The 17,552-nt window shown below is 40.3% G+C and overlaps 1 protein-coding gene and 1 pseudogene across 4 annotated transcripts in view; one reads left to right on the plus strand and one right to left on the minus strand.

Moving 5' to 3' along the window:
• CBFA2T2 (CBFA2/RUNX1 partner transcriptional co-repressor 2) overlaps positions 1–17,552 on the minus strand; it is a 183,968-nt gene that overhangs the window by 125,634 nt on the left and 40,782 nt on the right. The window lies entirely within an intron of this gene.
• LOC308255824 (histone-binding protein RBBP4-like) lies at positions 14,143–16,214 on the plus strand (annotated as a pseudogene). Its single transcript has 3 exons — positions 14,143–14,317; positions 15,090–15,297; positions 15,563–16,214. The product of its transcript is annotated as a histone-binding protein RBBP4-like (transcript).

A 17,552-nucleotide genomic window follows, 5' to 3' on the forward strand; every position in this document is an offset into this window, starting at 1 on the left:
GTTCATTATATTCCACAAATGAGTGAGATCATGTGATATTTATCTTCCAACTAATTATTTTAGAAACTATGATATGCCTGTGCTACGCATTTCGAGGAATACGTTTAAAAAGTTCCAGTCCTTAATTCAGTAAGATAGCAACTCAACAGGGATGTAAAGAATGGAGGAAAAAGAGTAACTGAAGTAGACTTCATTGACCCTGAAATGTGAGGAAGAATTCAAAGGATCTGGAAAATGAAGAGTGTATCCTGAGATGGGATAACATGATAAACAACTGTTACAGAAACAGGATAAGCAAGCAAGCACTCATTCATTCACTCAGTGCCCACAATAGTGTCAGACTAAATATTTATGACTACCCAAATTGTGTTCCAGGCACACAGCCAGGATTACTATGTTCTTTCTTTTAATCTTCAAAACCATACTGTGAGGACCTTCTCATGTTAGCGTCTTCCTACAGATGAACACACAGTAAGTACCCAGAGGTTAAGGACCTTATTAAAAATTACATGGCCCTACCCGATTGCTCAGTTAGAGCATCGGTCTGCAGACTGAAGGGTTGCTGGTTCAATTCTGGTCAAGGGCACGTAGCTGGATTGCAGGCTCAGTCCCTGCATGCTGGAGGCAACCAATTGATGGATCTCTCACATCGATGTTTCTCTCTCTCTAAAAATCAATGGAAAAATATCCTTGGGTGAGAATTAATATACACACAAAAAGATTATATGGATATTAAGTGGCAAAGCAGGAATTTAAACCAAATTCTCAATCTCAACTCTAATGTTCACTCCCATGTATTGTTTTAGGTGGGGACTAGACTAGAATAAGTTGGACTGGTGAACACAAGTCAATTATTAGCAGGAAGGGAAAGATCCCAATGTGGAGGAATAAATAAGTCAGGACTTCATGGGGACCACCATGAGCCCTTAAACAGAATGTAATCAGTGTTTTCTAAAGACAAATTTTCATAGCCACAAGCAAGACAGATGTGAGATAAGAATGTCTGGTATTAGAGAGACTAATTAATGATTTAGTGATTCATCATATCATAAAAAGATATGACATGATAATGGCTAGGACCAAGATGATAACAAGTGGGAATGGAAGAGGACAGAATCTCTGAAGTTGTGACAACAGAGACAATATTGGTATTAAGTAAGTAAAATAATTGATAATTAGAAAGAAGTAAAACTATCTACAGATGGTGTAGATAGAATCCACAAAAAGTTATTAAAATAAGTGAATTTATTAGCAAAGTTGCAGCATTTAAGATCAATATACAAAAAAACAACAACTGCTAGTTACAATGAGCAATCAAAGTTGAAATTAAAAACAAAAAACAGTCCACCCTGGCCCGTGTGGCTCAATTGGTTGAGTGTAGTATGGTGTATGGAGAGGTAGCCAGTTTGATATCACATCAGGGTACATGCTGGGGTTGTGGGCTCAATCCCAAGGAGGGGGCATGCTGATCAATATTTCTCTCTCCCTCTCTCTTCTTCTTTCTCTCTAATCAATAAAAGCAAATTTTTGCTGGGGAAAGGTCAATGGAGAAAAAACGGAGATATATGTACTACTATTTGTTTTATTTTGTTTTGTTTTTTAATATATTTTATTGATTTTTTTACAGAGAGGAAGGGAGAGGGATAGAGAGTTAGAAACATCGATGAGAGAGAAACATCACTCAGCTGCCTCCTGCACACCCCCTACAGGGGATGTGCCCGCAAACAAAGGTACATGCCCTTGACTGGAATCGAACCTGGGCCCTTTCAGTCCGCAGGCCAATGCTCTATCCACTGAGCCAAACTGGTTAGGGCTGTACTACTATTTGTAATACTTTACACAATAAAATAAAATTTAAAAAGAAAAAAAAGCACATTTTTTAAAAACCCAAAACCACCTTTGCTGCTTTTCAAGAATTAAAAAGACACAGAGCCCTAGCCATGTAACTCGGTTGGAGCATCATTCAGGTATGCCAAGGTTGTGGATTTGATCCCCAGCCAGGGCACATATAGGAATCAACCAATGAATGTATCAATAAGAGGAACAACAAATCAATGTTTCAATCTCCTTCCCTCTCTTTCTCTCTCTCAAATCAGTAAATTAAAAAAAAATTAAAATTACAATGGTATCAAAAACTGAAATACTTAAGAGAGGAATTTGACAAAGATATATAAGTACTTCAAAACTTCAAACATTGCTAAGAAAAATTAATGAAGACCTAAATAAATGGTAAGATGTTCTATGTTCACAAATGGGAAAATTCAATATTGCTATGTCAATTCCCCCTCCCAAAAGATTGAATGTTGTCCCAATAAAAATCCCAGCATGCGTTTTATGTAGAAATTGGCAAGCTGATTCTAAAATTTATTTGGAAATGCAAGGAACCTAAAGTAGCCAAAACAACTTTGAAAAAAGAAGAGTACAGGATCGGAACCAAGATGGCGGTGTAGGTAAACACCTAAACTGCTGCCTTGCACAACAATTTCAAAACTACAACTAAAAGACAAAACGTCTATCACCCAGAACCATGGGAAAGCTGGCTGAGTGGAAGTTCTACAACTAGAAGGAAAGAGAAAAGAGCATTGAGACGTGCACAAGTGCTGAAAAGCTGAGGTACAGAGGCGCGTGAATCGGGCTGGCGGTGGGCGACTGGATGCGCTGCTTTTTTCAACCCGAAGGTAGACAAGCTCCCAATTACTCTAAACTCCAGTCTCTGGGGAGACGCTGGGGACCCAAACTCCTACGGGGAGAAGCTGGACTGTCTGCCATCGGGTCGGAAAGTGAGGGTGGCTTTCTTGCAGAGGTACGCGCAGCAATCATTGTTTACTGCGCTGGGGCGCGGGACGCAGGGACTTGGAAACATGGAGACGCAGAGACAGCTGACTGGCAGCCATCGCTCTTTGCCACGCCCTAGCCTAGTGACTCCCTGAGACCCCGCCCCGCACAATCTACAAACCCACCCAAGATCCACGCAGCAGCTTTTGCATATAAATGGTCTGCCCTGTCGCAGCTTAACCTAACAAACTGCAGCTCTGGTCAGACAGCTCCAAAACCTCCAAACCCCAAGCAAAGAGGAGAAAACTGTAGTTCTCACTGTAGCTCCTGCTGGGTGGCCTCAGACAGTAGCTGACCTGCACCCCATTGGAGATCCAGAAGCTAGTGTATCTAGTGGTCAGTGTGAGACAACACCAGATTTCAATTACTCACATCCATAAGTGACACATTCAAGAGGCAGACTCAGTGAGCACCAAAGCCCCACTGAAGCAAGTCCTGTCCCATAAGCGTGTCTCCAGCACAGCAGTTCTTCCATTATAGACACAGCGGGTCCTCACAGCCAATTGGCCTGGAGGTCAATTCCTCCCAGTGTACCAACAGCAATCAAGGCTTAACTACAACAAGACTTTGCACTCAGCCCACAAAGGGGTGCACCAAGAGTGTCCACCTCAGGTGATAGGCTGAACCACACCTACCACAGAAAACCACTCCATCAACACAGGGAAGCAGCAAAATGCGGAGACAAAGAAACATGTCACGAATGAGAGAAATGGAGGAAAGCAAACTAATGGACGACATAGAGTTCAGAACCACATTTATAAGGTTACTCAAGAATCTTCTAAAAACCGCCGAGAAACTTGATGAGACCTCCGAGGAGCTTAGTGAGACCTTCAAGGACCTTAATGAGAATGCCAAGAAAATGGAAAAGGACCAGTCAGAAATCAAGCATACACTGTCTGAAATAAAGAATATACAGAAATTCAACTGTAGATCAAAGGATCCCAAGAATCAAACCAAAGATCTGAAATATGAGGAAACAAAAAACACCCAACCAGAAAAACAAAAAGAAAAAAGAATCCAAAAACATGAAGATAGTGTAAGGAGCCTCTGGGACAACTTTAAGCATACCAACATCCGAATTTCTGGGGTGCCAGAGAAGAGAGAGAGCAAAATATTGAAAACCTATTAGAAGAAATAATGACAGAAAACTTTCCCTACCTGGTGAAAGAAATAGACTTACAAGTCCAGGAAGCGCAGCAAACCCCAAACAAGAGGAATCCAAAGAGGACCACACCAAGACACATCATAATTAAAATGCCAAGGGCAAAAGACAAAGAGAGAATCTCGAAAGCAGCAAGAGAAAAACAGTTAGTTACCTACAAGGGAGTACCCATATGACTGTCAGCTGATTTCTCAACAGAAACTATGCAGGCCAGAAGGGAGTGGCAAGAAATATTCAAAGTGATGAACAGCAAGAACCTACAACCAAGATTACTCTACCCAGCAAAGCTATCATTGAGAATTGAAGGTCAGATAAAGAGCTTCACAGACAAGAAAAAGCTAAAGGAGTTCATCACCACCAAACCAGGATTATATGAAATGCTGAAGGGTATTCTTTAAGAAGAGGAAGAAGAAGAAAAAGGTAAAGATAAAAATTATAAACAACAAAATGACATCAAATACATACCTACCAACAAGTGAATCTAAAAATCAAGTGAATAGCCCTAACCGGTTTGGCTCAGTGGATAGTGCGTCGGCCAGTGGACTGAAAGGTCCCAGGTTCGATTCCAGTCAAGGGCATCTACCTTGGTTGCGGGCACATCCCCAGTAGGAGGCAGCTGATCAATGTTTCTCTATCATCAGTGTTTCTAACTCTCTATCCTTCTCCCTTCCTCTCTGTAAAAAATCAATAAAATATATTAAAATAAATAAATAAAATAAAAATCAAGTGATTAAAAAATTTGATGAACAGAATGGACTGATGAATATAATAGAATCAGGGACATAGAAAGGGAGTGGACTGACAATTCTCAGGGGGAAGGGGGTGTGAGGGGTGCGGGAAGAGATTGGACAAAAATCTTACACCTATGGATGAAGACAGTGGCGGGGGGTAAGGGCATGGGGTGGGGTGGGGAATCAGGTGGAGGGGATCTATGGGGGGGGGGGGGGGAAAGGAGGAACACCTGTAATAATCTGAACAATAAAGATTTATTTAAAAAAAAAAAAGAATTTGCCAGCAGGCATTTTAAAATAATAAATAAATAAGTAATTAAGTAAATAAATAAATGAAAAAGAAGAGTACAGTCAGAAGACTAACACTACCTGACTTTACGTTATGGTAAATCAAACTGCGTGATACAGGCAGTACCACAAACAGCCTGGCCAGTTTGGCTCAGTGGTTGAGCATCTACTTATGAACCATGAGGTCAGGGCACATAACTGGGTTTCAGGCTTAATCCCCAGTGCGTGGGTGTGCAGGAGACAGCTGATAGATGATTCTCTCTTCATCATTGTTGTTTCTATCTCTTTCTCCCTTTTCCTTACTTTCTCTGAAAAACATTATTAAAAAATCATTTATTTTTATTTTTATTTTTTGTTAATCCTCACCTGAGGATATTTTTCCATTGATTTTTAAGGAGAGTGGAAGAGTGAGGGAAAGACAGAGAGAAACATCGATGTGAGAGAAACATATCAATTGGTTGCCTCCTACATGAGCCCCGACCAGGGCCTGGGCCAGGAAGGAGCCTGCAACCAAGGCACATGTCCTTGACCGGAATCAAACCCGGGACCCTTTGGTCCACAGACTGATGCTCTTATCCACTGAGCCAAACCAGCTAGGGCTAAAAAAAAAACCATACTTTTTAAAAAAAAAAGAACTTCAGCCAAAACCGGTTTGGCTCAGTGGATAGAGCGTCAGCCTGCGGACTGAAAGGTCCCAGGTTCGATTCCAGTCAAGGGCATGTACCTGGGTTGCGGGCACATCTCCAGTGGGAGGTGTGCAGGAGGCAGCTGATCGATGTTTCTCTCTCATCGATGTTTCTATCTATCCCTCTTCCTTCCTCTCTGTAAAAAATCAATAAAATATATTTAAAAATAAAATAAAAAAATAAAATAAAAAAAGAACTTCAATGTATCTCTCACAACATATGCAAATGAGCTAAAAATGGACAAAAGAGCTAAATGTAAAAACAAAGCTATACAAGTCCTAAAAGAAAGCATATAAGAAAATCTTTGCAACCTTGGTTTAGACAAATATTTCTTAGATACAACAAAAGTATAGCACAGCCGAAACCGGTTTGGTTCAGTGAATAGAGCGTCAGCCTGTGGACTAAAGGGTCCCAGGTTCGATTCCGGTCAAGGGCATGTACCTTGGTTGCGGGCACATTCCCAGTAGGGAGTGTGCAGGAGGCGGCTGATTGATGTTTCTCTCTCATCGATGTTTCTAACTCTCTATCCCTCTCCCTTCCTCTCTGTAAGAAATCAATAAAATATATTTAAAAAAAAAAAAGTATAGCACAGCCCATAGAAGAAAAAATTGATAAATTGTACTTTATAAAAAGTTTTTAGCTTCTACACTTCAGAAAACATGACTAAGAAAATAAAAAGGCCCAAAGGTATATAGCTCAGTGGTTGAGCATATAGACCTATGAACCAAGAGGCCATGGTTCGATTCCCAATCAGAACACACACCTGGTTGCAGGCTGGATTCCCCAGTAAGGGGCGAGAAGGAAGCAGCTGATCAATGATTCTCTCTCATCATTGCTGTTTCTATCTCTCCCTCTCCCTTCCTCTCTGAAATCAATTTAAAAAATGTATTTAAAAAAGAAAAGAAAAAGATAAGCTACAGACTGGCAGAAAATATCTGATAAAGAACTTACACCCAGAATATATAAAGAACTCTCAAAACTTATTAAGAAAATAAACAACCCAATTTGTTTAAAAGGGTAAAAGACTTAACCAGATATTTTACCAGTGAAGATGAGATATAGGGATGCCAAATAAGCACTTGAAATTTTGGAAATATTAAGTTTGGCAACTTCTTAAATAGTTATACACTTACTATGTGATCCAGTCATGCCACTCGTATGTATTCACAAAGGTAGTTTTATTTGTAATAGCCAAAAACTGGAAACAACTCAAGCATCTATCAACAGGTGAATAAACAAATGAGATATATCCATACAGTAGAATACTACAATAAAAAGCAATGAACTGATATATAAATCTTAAAATAGTTATGATGAATGAAAGCCAAAGGAAGGGAGGGAGAGAGGGGTATTGGGAATGGAATGAACTTATTCAGAGAGGGAGGGATTACAAAGGATACAGGGAAATGGTACCAAACTTAAGGGGTTTGCCACGTAGGGGTGCTCTATTAAAAAATAATACATAGTTATCACAAGTTAGTTTCATTTACTTGCAGCAAGTAAAGGAGACAGGAGATTCCTATCCAAAGCTCTGTCTTGGAAGGGAGCCTCAGCCAAAGCTTACATACATTATTTGGTCAATTATGTTGATTGATTGATTGATTGATTGATTGCAGTTGGCTACCTCTATCAGGTTGAATTCCTGTCAGCTCCTCCTATTTAAGCTGCATCTACAAAATACTACTACACATTTTAACATTTAGCAAGACATAATACTTAAAATTGTCCCGATCTTGAGACCCTTTTCCTATCTAACAGAAAATTATAGAAGTGATATGTTCATGATATATTGATTGTGGTGATGGTTTCACAGGTATATCCATGTGAAAACTTACACTGTATACTTTAAATATATATAGTTTATTGTGTGTCCATGATATCTGAATTTCTCAAAAAGTGATAGAACAAAACAAAATATATGCAAGGGAAAAGGTTTAAGAAAGAGTCAGGAAGAAGCACTGTTTGTTCAGGAGTGGGTGAGTAGACCCATGCAGTTTGAAACAGCTGGATATGAGAAGACAGTGAACCAAACCAAACATCATCTGTAGACAGTGAGAAACATGGGCTTGAAATACAAAAAGGAGTAATTCCTTGAGAAATAGCAGATAACAGAGCACAAGGCAGAGGAAGGTACCAAGTTAGCTCAATACCTCATTAATCTATAACATTATTTATGGTATATTCCCCTTGGCCTGTTGCTTTTTAAAAGACTGCTTTCCTGGCTTATTTCACTGATAAATACATCTGAAACAAGAGATGCAGACAAAGCCAACATCCTCTCACAGGTCGCATCTAATCAAATGTGGCTCAACTTGCTTTGAAATGGTATTGCTCAAAAGAATCTATAATACACCTTGCAGAATTCATCTTGATAATAAGCTTTCAAGGAGATACACAATTTAGCAGAAAATATCTGAACCTGACTTGTATTTCTAAAAAGCAAGGAGGAAGGGCTAGTCTAAAATATATCTTGTGTTGTAAATGTAACAAAAATGTCACGTTCTAAATAAATAGCTCAGTGAAAAGATCTAATATAGCTTACATTGCTATCTGGATCCTACCCCCTTGCTGCACTCTCCTGTAGTAAACACAAAAGCTACCTTCTCAGTAAAGCCTTCCTAAGTCCCCTCTTCACTATGCACCCTTGATAGAATAACTATACTTGAACAACAGCACTTAGTTCCTTAAGCTATTAGAAGTACTGGTCTACTCATCACAAATCCTAAACACAGTGTTTTGTACACACCAGGTGCTGAAACAGGAAAAATAGGAGTGTGATAGCATTAGGCCAGAAGTGACAAGATCTAGAGAGGCCTAGAAACCAAACCCAAGGCTCACCAGAGTTCTGGTTTCCCTTCATTAAGTGTGGTAACTGCACTTGACTGGGGCCGAGGGGTAAAGTACATAGGAGTTCACTACATTATTCTGTCAACTTTGTGTATGTACAAAATTCTCCACAATAAATTGTTTAAAAATAATAATAAAGGGTAGGTGAATATATGATCAAACCGTTTTTGTTCTTACTTTCCTACTTTTGAACTTTTCTTTCCTTTTCCCTTTAAACTTGATCTTTGCCAGCCTTCCCCTTTTGTTGTCAACAGGTCCACTGGGTCATTAGCCATTTAACAAATGGTGGTTTGAAGGATAAAAGACAGACCTTTTGCACAGGCAGTGGAATTCCAAATGCTAGACTCTTGGCTCCACAATGTCTGATTCAGAAGAACTGCTGGGAGCTATTAGTTCAGCTCGCCCACCCAGGCATATGAAGACTCACTCCTTCCTTTTACACCACTGCCATATGCCTCTCATTTATGCCTACACAGTTTTGTGCTTGTGTGCTTTCATTTAGCGCAGGAACAGATCAGGCCCAATGTGACCACATAAATTATTGGGAAGGTCCAAGGATAAGGAATCCAGAATGAAGCAGTTTCAAATTGGAATTGCAACAGATGAGAATTTTTTTCTAGTGGGGCAATAATCCAACAAAAAATGTATTTTCAGAATTCCCGGACACAAAATGAGGATATACATACAATAACAGTATGTGAGATACATTCTGGCCTAAATGAGAGCATTTACCATCTTAAAAGCATATCTTGTGCTTTCCCACCTCTGAGTCTTTGTTAGCATTCTCCCCTATACTTAGAACTGTGGGTCATATCTGAATCTCTATTTTCACTTCTAAAAGTTTTAAGTATTACTGATTTCTTTCTTGATCCAAAGATACTAGGAACAATCTTATACCTAGTTGTTTGTTTGTTTTTCTTTTTCTTAACTCACAAAGAGAACAAAGTAAAGGAGAGAGAGAGATGGGAAGATCTCCTGCAGTAATGAAACTAAAATTGAAAGAGGAATAGAAGGTTATTAACAAAAAACAAAAACATGAATGTGAAAGAAATGTCATAACGTGAAAATAATGGGCCATAGGCAGTACAAACTCCCAGTGGGGAAAGGAAAAGGTTCACATTTTCTCAAACAAGCCAACTGGTGGTACCGTTAGCCCCAGGACTTGGTATTGGATGGAACAGACTGATTATGATGGTTCTTGGTCAGATAGCCTTGATTCTTGCTCAAAAGAGTAGACATGTTAAGGAAGGCTATACACACAACTCTGGCAAAAAGTTGTAGTTAAGTCATATGCCTGATTCCACCACACAAAAGAATAGGGAACAGAAATAACTGACATTTGAGTAAAAGTTTGGTAACAAAGGCCTCATCTGGGATCCTCTGACTCAGAGAAAAGGGGAAAACAGCCAACCAAACAAATCACGCCAATAAAAAATGTCTGGATTTGAGTGATCTGCTCTTCTTTAGATCACTTTGAAAGCTATCCTTCAAGGCCTGGTTCAGATGACATTTTCCACATGCAACCTTTACTAATCATCTCCTTTATTCCATTCATATGTCCTCATCTTCACCTGTCTCACTCAGTTACTTGAGTGCACAGGCCATACACCTCTGACAAGGTATCAAGTTGCTTAATATCTGGAAAACTTACACAGAATTTGTAGTTCTCTGCCTTTTAGGAAATATATGCTAAATATATTTTTTCTTTGGTTTTTGAAATTTTGACAAATCACAACATACAGAACTCAGTGGTATAAAATTTAAATAACCAGAACCAAACACTTATTATAAAACATATATAAATCAAATGGTGTATAATAATTGTATCTAAGAGGTCAAGGAGACCAATACTTTTAATAAGGTTCCTGGATTTAGTAAACCTTATCGATTATACATAAAGAGAGCTAGCTCAATATGGTCCCACAAAACTGGTAAAGTAGCTGAGGTTTTTAACAAAAGCAGCTTACTGTCAAATGATCCTATAAAATTAGGAAACACTAGAGCCAGGCCAGTGTAGCTCAGCTGTTGAGCAACAAACCAGGGAACAAAAGGCCTCTGGTTCGATTTCCGGTCAGGGCATATGCCCGGGTTGCGGGCTTGATCCCCTTTCAGGGGTGTGCAGGAAGCAGCAGATGGATGATGTTCCTCTCTCATCATGGAGGATTCTATGTCTCTATTCCTTCTCCCTCCCACTCTCTCTAAAAATATCAATAAAATATATTTTAAAATAAGTAAATAAAATAAAATTAGGAAATACTAGAATGATCACACACTTAATGATATGTATAGAGATCTGCTTACGCGGGCCGGATCCAGCCCGTTCGGCTGTTCTATCCGGCCCGCGAAGCCGAAAGAGCGGAGGGTTCTCTTGCTCTCCCCTCCGCTCCTTTCCTTTGAATTTATATTAGTTCACACAAACACTCCATCCATGCTTTTGTTCCGGCCCTCCGGTCCAGTTTAAGAACCCATTGTGGCCCTCGAGTCAAAAAGTTTGCCCACCCCTGGCTTAGACCATCATTCAAATGCTTACCTGCACTCACATGAGTATGTGGCTTCATGGCCCAACTTTTATCCTAAATATTGCAATTCAAACCAGGTAAGTAAGATGTGGAACTAGAACTTTCAAGGCCTCCAACCACGAAAAAAGCAGACTGGGATAAATTTCTATCCAAGTGGTGTTCAGAGCACAGACTTTCCCACATGGAAATATAGCTTAAAACATATACTTCCTTTATTACAATCCATTTTAAATTTTTATTTGGCCTTAGTGAAAAGAGGTAAGAGTACCCTTAAAAATATATCAGCATCCTATAATAATAAGCTAATTTATAATTCTGAATTTGGGTTTTTGACAACTTAAAATTTATAGTTTTGCCATAAAATAAATTTATTCAAACAGATGTTTTGGTTCCGTTAAAAAGCTATATTCTGGGCAAAGAACAGAAATTTCTCCAAAGAAGATATGCAAATGATGATAAGCATGGGAAAAGATGCTCAGCATTATCAGTCACTGGGGATATGAAAATTGAAACCACAATGTGATAACACTTCCCACCCACTAGATGATTATAATAAAAAAGACAGTTATTAGCCTGGCTGGTGTGGCTCAGCGGTTGAAAATTGACCCAGCAACCAGGAGGTCAATGGTTCAATTCCTGGTCAGGGCACATGTCCAGAATGCGGGCTCAATATACCCAGTGGGGGGCGTGCAGGAGACAGCAGATCGATGATGTTCCTCTCTCATCTATGTTCCTATCTTTCTATTCCTCTCCCTTCCTCTCTAAATATCACTAAAAACATATTTTTTTTAAAAAAGACAGATAATAACAAACATTGGGGAGGATGTGGGGAAGTGGAACCCTCATATACTGCTGCTGGGAAGGTAAAGTGGTCAGCCACTCTTCCAAAGTAATCTAGCAGAATTACCATATAACTCAGCAAGTCCATTCCCAGTTATATCCCCAAGAGAACTGAAAACGTATGTCCATATAAAAACTTGTACAGAAATGTTTATAGCAGTATAGCCAGAAAGTTTAAACAAGTCAAATACCCATCAATTGATAAATGTTTAAGTAAAATGTGGTGTAGCAGAATCTTATTATTCACGGTAGTTATGTTCCATAAAGTAGCCACAAACACTGAATTAGCAAATACTGAATCATTGCCCCTAGGGGAAATATAGGGGTAGGTTCCTTCAAGCCTCTAGTCACCACATTTTCGTCAATGGATCAATACATTGCCTTGTTTTATGTGTTTCTGTTTAAAGACACCTTTCTATAATAATAAAAGCATAATATGCTAATTAGACTGGACAGTCGAACAACCTTCTGGACGAAGCCGAGGCAAGCTGCCGTGGCTGTGAGGGCCGATCCCCTTGCACGAATTTCGTGCATTGGGCCTCTAGTCTATAATAATAAAAGTATAATATGCTAATTAGACCAGATGACCTTCCAGACAAAGCCGCAGCGGAAGCAAAGGCAGCCGCCACCACCGCAGCTGAGCCCCTTGCACAAATTTCATGCATCAGGCCTCTGGTTTAATATATATTGTTGGCTTATTAACAATGAACTCATGGCCAATAGCACTGTAATCCATGTCTGAACAAAGCTTATTTAACACACATATTTTCTCCTTAAGGCACATCACAGCTTTCTTGTGCTTAGGACATTAGATGGTGCTTCAGCACCATACTTAGGCGCCATTCCAAACAGCAAAATCACCAACAAAAAGCACAAAAATGTGAAAAACGTGGCACTAAATAGACCATGAAAAGAACTTGAGCCCTGGCCAGGTGGCTCAGTTGGTTGGAGCATTATCCTGTACACCAAAATGTTGTGGGTCTGATTTTCAGTTGGGGCGTGTAAGGGAGGCAACTGATGGATGTTTCCCTATCTCTCCCTCTCTCCCAAATCAATGAAAGTGTGTCCTCAGATGAGGATTAAAAACAAAAAGGACTTGAGAGCTGAAGCAAGAAGGCAGAGCAATACCTTGTTCAACTTCAGCTGGGAATGTGAGTGTTGGGTGACTGAAAATTTTCACTGCTCTGTTTATGTTCACGAATGACCACTACACATTGATTTTGGGATTACAAATAAATGTTAGCAAGTAGGCAAATTTGCAAACACAATTTTTTAAAATATATTTTATTGATTTTTTTTACAGAGAGGAAGGGAGAGGGATAGAGAGTTAGAAACATCGATGAGAGAACATCGATCAGCCGCCTCTTGCACACCCCCTACTGGGGATGTGCCCACAACCAAGGTACATGCCCTTGACCGGAATCGAACCTGGGACCCTTCAGTCCACAGGCCGACGCTCTATCTGCTGAGCCAAACCGGTTAGGGCTGCAAATACAATTTTTTTTAATAAGGATCAATTGTGTATCATACAAAGGATATTAAAAAGGAATAAGGTACTGATACATGCAACAACATGGGTCAACCTCAAAAACATTATGCTAAGTGACAGAAGTCAATCCCAAAAGACATATTGTATCCTCCCCATTTTAAATATTGACAATTCAGAAGCATTTAAATATAATACAATTCAAGCAAATAATATTTCTAACACTTGATATGAAATGTCCAAATCCAGAAACAGAAAGTAGATTAGGGGCTGGGAAAGGAGAAGATGTGGAGTAATTATTAATGGGTATGGGGTTTAGAATGGGGATGATGAAATACTCTGGTATAGTGTTGACAGTTGCACAACCTTGTATATTTACTAAAACTCCATTAAATAAATACACACTTTGAAAAAGTGAGGTATGTTCACAAAAAAATTATCCACATTATTTTCTGACTTAGGCACAGCAGTCATATATATGACTTTCTTTTTAAATACCATACATATATATATGCCTCATCAAATCATTACCTGGGTGTAACCCAATCAGTTCATTTCTAGCACAGCAAGCATAAAGTTAACCTTCCTTTAAGTGCACACTTCTCTCCTATTGATAAGATGTTTTTAAAGTGTGTAATGAGGCCCCTCCCACAACGGTAGGCCCCAGGATTCCCCTGTTCACTATGGCCAACAAGGAAGCAGCCTTTGATGACACAGTAGAGAATGTGTGATCAACAGAGTGCAAAATATGGAAAAAGAACACCCCTTTTCTTTTGGTGATGACCCACATTCTCTGAAGTGGCCCAGCTTAACTGCACCATGGCTTGCAGATGTAACCAGACCAGAAGGGAAATATTTCAGCATTCATCAACTTGTCTTGGGGGCAAGCACATTGGAAGAACAAAACCACCTTGTGATAGCCGGTATGACTCAGTGGTTCATCGTCGACCTATGAACCAGGAGGTCATTGTTCAATTCCTGGTCAGGGCACATGCCCTGGGTTGCAGGCTCAATCCCCAGCAGGGGCCATGCAGGAGGCAGCCGATCAATGATTCTCTCTCATCATTGGTGCTTCTGTCTCTCTCTCCCTCTCCCTTCCTCTCGAAATCAATCCTATCTAATAAAGAGGGAATATGCTAATTGACTGCCCTGCCCTCAAAGATGGCAGCGCCCACAGCCAATAAGGAGGGAATATGCTAAATGACTGTCACGCCCTCAAAGATGGCGGCGCCTACCACCACAAGATGGTGGCACCCAGTCCCCTCAGCCCCACCAGGGTGGCAGGCATGCGGCAAGGCCGGGCCTGCCCCCAGGTGGGCAGGCCTCTCCGCGCACCTGCCTCCGGAGTCCCCTAGTCCCCTCAGCTCCCCAGCCGCCCAGGGCCAGCCCAAGGTGCTAGCAAGCCTCGGATGTCGGCTGCCCAACCACCGAGGGCTGGCCCAAGGCACAGGCAAGTCTTGGATGTCAGCTGCCCAGACACCCAGGTAACCAGGGCCTGCTGAGGCTTGCGCTGCCGGCAGTGGCAGCAGCACAGGTGTGATGGGGCGTCACCTTCCCCTGAGAGCTCCTGGACTGTGAGAGGGGGCAGGCTGGGCTGAGGGACCCCCCTCCAGTGCATGAATTTTCATGCACCAGGCCTCTAGTAAAAAAATAATAATTTAAAAAACAAACAAACAAAACCCCAACTTGTGATAGCCAGTATGCAGCTCCCTAACTACAATGCTCAGTTTGATGCTTCAAACTATGACAGTGAGAAAGGAGAATTTGGAAGTTTTGGCTATTAGTGAAAAAAAAATGAAATAGAAACTAAGTAAACAGGGCCTGTTATATGCCACAGAACTCTTGCATTATTGCAACAAAAACTCCATCCAATGATGTTCTTGATTTTGACTATACAAAACAACCTTCTAGCCCTAGCCAGTTTGGCTCAGTGGATAGAGTGTCGTCAGCCTGCGGACCGAAGGGTCCCAGGTTCTATTCCAGTCAAGGGCATGTACCTCGGTTGCAGGCTCGATCCCTGACCCTGGTCAGGGCGCATGCAGGAGGCAACCAATTGATTTGTCTCTCTCACATCAATGTTTCTGTATCTCTTGTTTTCTTCCACTCTAAAAAAAAAAATCAATGGAAAATATCCTCAGGTGAGTATTAACAACAACAACAAAAAACAGCCTTCTAAACCAGATCCTTCTGGAGAGTGCAACGCAGACTTGCATCTCAGTGGACATCAGAAGGAAGGCTATGGCTTTCTTGAACCCCCAAATCTCAGTGGGCATTTAGTGCTTCAGATGACTATACCATCTGCCTGTGGGATATCAGTGCTGTACTAAGAGAAGGAAAAGTTGTGGATGTGAAGACCATCTTTACAGGGCATACAGCAGTAGATGTTTCCTGACATCTACTCCATGAGTCTTGAGTCAGTTGCTGATTATCAGAAACATATGATCTGGGATACTACCTCCAAACCAAGCCAGAGACTTAGCTGAAGTGAACTGCCTTACAGTGAATTCATTCTTGCCACAGGATCAACTGATAAGATTGTCTTGTGGGATCTGAGAAATGTGAAACTTAATTGCTCGCCTTTGTATAACAAAAGGATAAAATATTCCAGGTTCAGTGGTCATCTTAAAATGAGACTATTTTTGGCTTCTAGTGGTACTGATCACAGATTGAATGTCTGAGATTTAAGTAAAATTAGAAACAATCCCTGGAAGATGCAGACTGGCCACTAGAGTTGTTTATTCATGGTAGTCACACTGCCAAGATACCTTTTTTTCTCCCAGAATTGCAATGAACCTTGGGGTGATCTGTTCTGTGTCGTAAGAAAATGTCATGCTAGAGTGTCAAATGGCAGAGAACTTTTATAATGATGAAGATTCTGAAGGGCCCCACTGGTGTGGCTCAGGGGTTGAGCAGTGACCTACGAACCAGGAGGTCACAGTTTGATTCTTGTCAGGACACATGCCCGGGTTGAGGGCTTGATCCCAAGTGTGGGCATGCAGGAGGCAGCTGATCAATGATTCTCACTCATTGATACTTCCATCTCTCTCTCTCCCTCTCCCTTCCTCTCTGAAATCATAAAAATATATATATATTTTTAAAAAGGCTCTGAAGAAGTGTGGATCCAGAAGGACAGGGGTCTTAGCTATATCTGCACTTCTTGTGATTTTAGACTCTCCTATTTTCCCCTCTCAATCCTGATAGTGATTTAACACTAGTTTTAAGACCCAGACTTTGTTCGGTTATCCCTCTATAATAGGTACCATCAATAATGCTATTAGCCCAAATCGAAGGTTCTAAATATTAACTGGGAAACTTGATTCAGCAAAGCCACAGACTTATATTTAAATTTTCTTCCAGAATGTTCTAGTGCCCTAGCTGGTTTGGCTCAGTGGATAGAGCGTCAGCCTGTGGACTGAAGGGTCCCAGGTTTGATTCTGGTCAAGGGCACATTCCCAGTTTGTAGGCTCAATCCCCAGTGCAGGGCATGCAGGAGGCAGTCACTCAATGATTCTCTCTCGTCATTGATGTTTCTATCTCTCTTTCTCTCTCTCTGAAATCAATAAAGATATATTTTTAAAAATGTTCTAGTAACAAAGATCTAAAGCAGCCACCAAAAGGGGAATATTGCGTGTGGTTATCTTATTTTTCTTCTTTTGCTATATCCTCAAGTTTTTCAGACTCCTTTAAGTAAAGGCTAGACGTAAGGAAGAAATAGAGCCAAGTGACGTAGGTATCTGAGCCATGAAGTATAAGTACTGCAGGATATTGCTAGTGGAGATTCAAGTAATATAAATTCTTTCTCTAAAATCTTTACACCTGACTTTCCAGGATGCACATTTTCCTATGTAGACCAGTTTCTTGAGTTGTGTCAAAACTATATGTTCCTCTTTCCCCATATATTTTTGCTTATTAGTGTATTTCTTTATATTATTTCTTTCCTTTCTGTGAAATGTCTTTTTAAAAAAAACTAGGGACCACCAAGTTGTAAAGATGTATATTATATCACAAGTAGACAGACCGTCCGGTTAAGTTGAGAAGAGTGACTGATAATTTCTATTTGTTTTTAAAATTAAATTAATCCTGGGTAAGAAATAAAATTAAAGGTGTATAATTAAACATTTAAATAAGGAAAAAGTGCTTAAAAACAAATTTGCAACA

The sequence above is a fragment of the Plecotus auritus genome (genome assembly GCF_963455305.1).
Source record: "Plecotus auritus genome assembly, chromosome: 8".
Lineage (NCBI taxonomy): Eukaryota > Metazoa > Chordata > Mammalia > Chiroptera > Vespertilionidae > Plecotus > Plecotus auritus.